Source organism: Adiantum capillus-veneris, chromosome 12 (genome assembly GCF_014529385.1).
Source record: "Adiantum capillus-veneris isolate H3 chromosome 12, ASM1452938v2, whole genome shotgun sequence".
NCBI lineage: Eukaryota > Viridiplantae > Streptophyta > Polypodiopsida > Polypodiales > Pteridaceae > Adiantum > Adiantum capillus-veneris.
The window spans coordinates 46201332-46206209 of record NC_140942.1 but is presented as its reverse complement, the minus strand read 5'-3'; the positions used below and the strand labels follow the sequence as shown (position 1 = coordinate 46206209).

The window sequence follows — 4878 nt, the reverse complement described above, 5'->3', positions numbered from 1 at the left end:
GGTTTAATTGGTGCCAATTGGGTTCATAGAAAGCATTGGATTGCTTGATGTTGTTACGATGATTATGGATTGGTGCCAATTGGGTTCATAGAAAGCATTGGATTGTTGTCAAAATGCTGTCCGATTTTTGCTAGATTGTGTGTGCATTGATTAGCGATTAGTGCTTGTGTGTGTACAGTTAATTGGGCTTGTAATTGATTGCAAATTGATGTGAAATTGGTTGAATTGCAAAGTTCAAAGTGTGCTGATCAATTGTATATGCTTAAATTTTGCTTAATTCTATTGATAATTATGCTAATTTTTAGTCAAAATTAAGCAAAAAAAGAAGCAAAAATCGACCTAATTTGGATGCAAAATGCATAGAAATTTAATTTTGGGTGTAACTTTGATGTGTTAATTGAAAAAAATTCTTTACAAAATTGAGCGTGTACGCACTTCACGACCTATTTTTAGTTTCGCACGTGCATACGTCTCACTTCTCGTAACAATGTGTGCATTTACTTAATTTAAGTGTGTGTGTGCACTTACTTAAATTGGATGTATGTGTGCATGCATTTACTTGATTTAGTGTGTGTGCATTTACTTAATTTAGGTGTGTGTGTGTGTGTACTTACTTAAATTGGATGTGTGTGTGCATGCATTTACTTGATTTAGGTATGTGTGTGCACTTACTTGATTTAGGTGTGTGTGCATTTACTTGATTTAGGTGTGTGTGTGCACTTACTTGATTTAGGTGTGTGTGTGCATTTACTTGATTTAGGTGTGTGTGCATTGCTTGAATTAGGTATGTGTGAGCACTTGCTTGATTTAGGTGTGTGCATCATTTAAGAGGGGTGTGTACCATCCTCAATTTGGGTGTGTGTAAAGTGTAGTGCACAAGCAAACAAAGAGGGTGAGGGGTCAAGCACATGTGCATGCTTGTTTTTAGGTGTGTGGAAAGGGAGTAAAGTCAACAAAAGACAAGGCATGTGAGAAAAGAATCTAGGTGAGAGAAAGAGAAACAAAGTCAACAAAGATAATAAAAAGAGTGTGTGCATGGGTGTCCGAATTTAAAAAAACCAAAAAAATAAATAAAAAATAATATATATATATATATATATATATATATATATATATATATATATATATATATATATATATTTGTTCTCTTTTTTTGTAGGCGTCCCATGCATGTGCACATCTAGTCGGACTCTTTCGGACCCTGTATTACGAGGATCTCTTTCTTATACTTTCTCTTATATACCTCGTTCACGCGCGCATTTATGCACGACTAGAAACTGAGAGTATATACGTCCGGAGAGTCGTTTGCCTGATTCGCTTACTTGTTTGACATAGCGCACTGTAGGATTTAGTGGACTCTCGACACATTGACATCATTGTGATGTGATTTGTGAGCCACTATTATCATGCATGATTGACTATAGGTCACCCGTGTGACAGTTTCATTTGATCACAACATTCACATCACGATCTTGCCATACACTTATTATATTGCTTGCTATTCCTTGAGAGATCTAGATCAGTCATAGTGAGCTTTCACATGATCATTGAGTATTTGCACTCTCTAGATTGATGATGACCATGGCCCTGAGAGGTTCCGATTCGGTGTTGCTATGGTTAGTAGGAGAGTACGAGAGACATTTATGTTATCGAGATCGATATACCGATCACTATTTTGTGAGGCTTCAGTCTCATGATCACTCTACTCATGCTTTTCAGTTAGTTAGAGCCAGAGCCCACCCCACGAGGTCTGATCATCTCATAGATTTCTTAGGTGTGCTCTATCGCGTACAAAATATCCATTCTAGACATGAGATCCCAGTACCATCCCTAGAGGATGTTGCAGACACACGATACCATCCAGTGACAGTCCAGTTACGGCGTATGCATGATAGTTTTTTGTATGTTGATGATGATGCACGTATGTATTTGAGAGAGTCACAGATGCCTGTACCAAAGCCTCAGGTAGATTTTGGTAGATCCATGGGTAGTAGGACCTATTATGGCCTTGATGATTATAGTACCTACACGATGATTTTTGGACTACCTTATTAACCTATCCCTAGCCCTAGATCACCTTCATCTAGTGTCAGCATTGAGCTTGAGTCCACATACACAACGAGATCACCCATTAGACCACCTCTAGGATTTCTACCTAGACCTATTGCTCCATAGGACTCTATTGATGACCATAGATCTAGGTTGACACTAGAGATTGACAAGTCTCGAGAGCAGTTATTGAGAGAGCCACGCATAGAGACCGAGACGAGATTGACATCAGAGTCCTCACAGACACCACACAGAGCTAGATTCGGCATGATGAGCACTTCACAATCTATATTTACGATGAGATCAGAGCCACCACGAGTCATCGAGATGAGAGCACCCGCCGTGAGTGCACCACACATAGAGCCATTGACTATGAGACGATTACATTGCGGACCCATGAGAGAGCATCCAAAGCCTTTGGTGACGGAGCATACCATGCATTTACTTAGAGTGGCTGTTACGACCACAACATTGAGCCATATTGATGTTTCTGGATCACATGACCATGAGAGAGTTATGTCATGGGGCTATAGTTTCGACGAGTGACATGAGTCCTATGATGAGAGATGAGCTACACGAGTTAGCCACTACTATGTGGGCAGATAGACCTATGCTAGTCTTGTGTAGTGAGAGGATGTGATTATGCATATTTCATGATCTGAGCTGATCGAGTTTCTTTCAGAAACTCAAGCACTTTATTCAAGATCCTCCCACACATCAGTTAGTGCGAGTTATGCCTAACCCAGGCATGCTAGGATCTTTTAGAGACGAGTATGATGCGATGTACTTGCCGATGTTTGAGATTGACTTATAGACCATAGAGCCTTTATCATATGGCGAGTCCCTAGATACGCATACTCATCCCACATTGGTAGAGTTGTATAGACTTGAGCAGACAAAGACATATGTTGACAATTATGGACGTAGATACACACGAGAGTCTAGCACATCTAGTGAGTTATGTCAGAGAGTGACTGCCATGCTTTCGTTTGATGGAGATCCTCAAGAGCGTGTATATAGAGGCACTGATCATGCCATCTATGTGCTGACTATTGGAGTGAGATACACACCTAGATCATTGATCGATCGAGCACATTGTAGCACTAGACTACCTACTACAGCTTTAGCCCACCAGTCTGGTCATAGATCACCTCCTACACCCATGAGTGATTGTGATCCTCTACGAGAGATTACTAGGACTATGCCACCCCTAGATGGAGCTCTTAAGCTTAGCCTACCACAGAGTGAGCTTCATAGCTTAGCTCAGCATGAGATCGATGACATGGAGCCGACATGTGTTGCTCATCATCATGATGTGCAGCAGAGTGACACATTAGTGACTGATTCACCTACAGAGCACCCACATCACTTAGATGTTGCCATAGAGCCATCTATTCTTGCAGAGACACGATCTCATTCCTCGATCATAGAGCGAGCATATACGATTGCAGAGACATTGACACATGAGGTTCCTCTAGACCACCACACAGACACCCCACATATAGAGGTCACACCACATATCATTGAGCCTACACAGACTAGTATGACCAGGCTAGACATTTACATCATGAGGATAGACAAGCACCTGCGAGATTCTATTGGAGACTGCAAGGATTTTCTGATTCTGAGCGAGCATTAGAGCCTTCTCAGATAGAGTTCAGAGTAGTGCTACCAAGGAGTTACCCCTTCCACATCAGATATATAGATCTACACCCAGATCTTCCTATAGGACTCCACGAGTATATGTTTTACGGAGAGAGATATCGATGAGACCATTGCCTAGTGATGACACTTATGTGTGGATAGAGAGCCGGATTACACATGCTGGATTATAACATGGTTGGCTCACATCTAGACGATCACTAGAGGCACAAAGTTATTATGAGGGACATAGACAGATTTGGGTTCCCAGGTTGAGAGTCGTAGCACATAGTGAGCATTCATGACCAAATTTGATTACGAGAGACTTGAGAGAGATTCGAGACCTTCTAGAAGATCTCAAAGATCATTTTTAGAGAGACCACGACCACAAAAACTATGTCAGAGAGAGAGATCTTTACATTCACATGTGAAGAAATCTCCCAATGACCTCCTCATGATATTGAAGGGATTGAAGATTTGGCTACCAAAGAGCCGACCACCTATCACATCACAGGTTGACACTAGTCATAGCTTGTCTGAGGTTTCCATTGACCATGTTGTTGACTTAGAGCTTGGCAAGAGTCAGCCATTCAGGGATCTTGAGCCACATAGTTCATTGACCACACAATCACACATTGATGTTATCCCTAAATCCATTAGTTGTGCTATAGATTCTACCATTGACATGGAGCTAGGTGCTAGCCAGTTGATGACCATTATAGAGAGAGCTAGGAGACTACAGGTTTTATTGTTTGGAGAGAGTTCTCTTATCCCTCCTAGTTGCACCAGACCCTTGACTTGTACAGATTGACTATGGTGCACTAGATACATGTGCATATGCTAGAGGCACTTTTTTCCCTTTCGGTTTTTTCCCTCTAGACATCCAGGTTTCAGACCTTAGTTTAGGATTTATTTTTATTTGTGTTTAGGTAATAAAACTTCCACTTCTATGCTGACACACCTTTCTAGGTGGTAGTGTTTTGTTTATGATTTTGTAGCATAGATGGACTTTAGCTTTCACACAGCATGGACATCTCGAGTTCCAGCTTCACATGTTTTCTTCCTTGGCTATTGAGGATATGCAACACATATCTCCATGTGTACTACTTTCCATGATTTATGTTTGTGGCAATTTATGTTTGCTGATTGTTGTATTCCATGGTTTGATCGAGTGCATTTAGATATGTT

At 40.9% G+C, this 4878-nt stretch overlaps 1 pseudogene; it reads left to right on the top strand.

Annotated features, from left to right (window-relative positions):
• Positions 1-1581: 1581 nt before the first annotated feature.
• LOC147445690 (uncharacterized) lies at positions 1582-2595 on the top strand (annotated as a pseudogene).
• The last annotated feature ends 2283 nt before the right edge of the window (positions 2596-4878 follow it).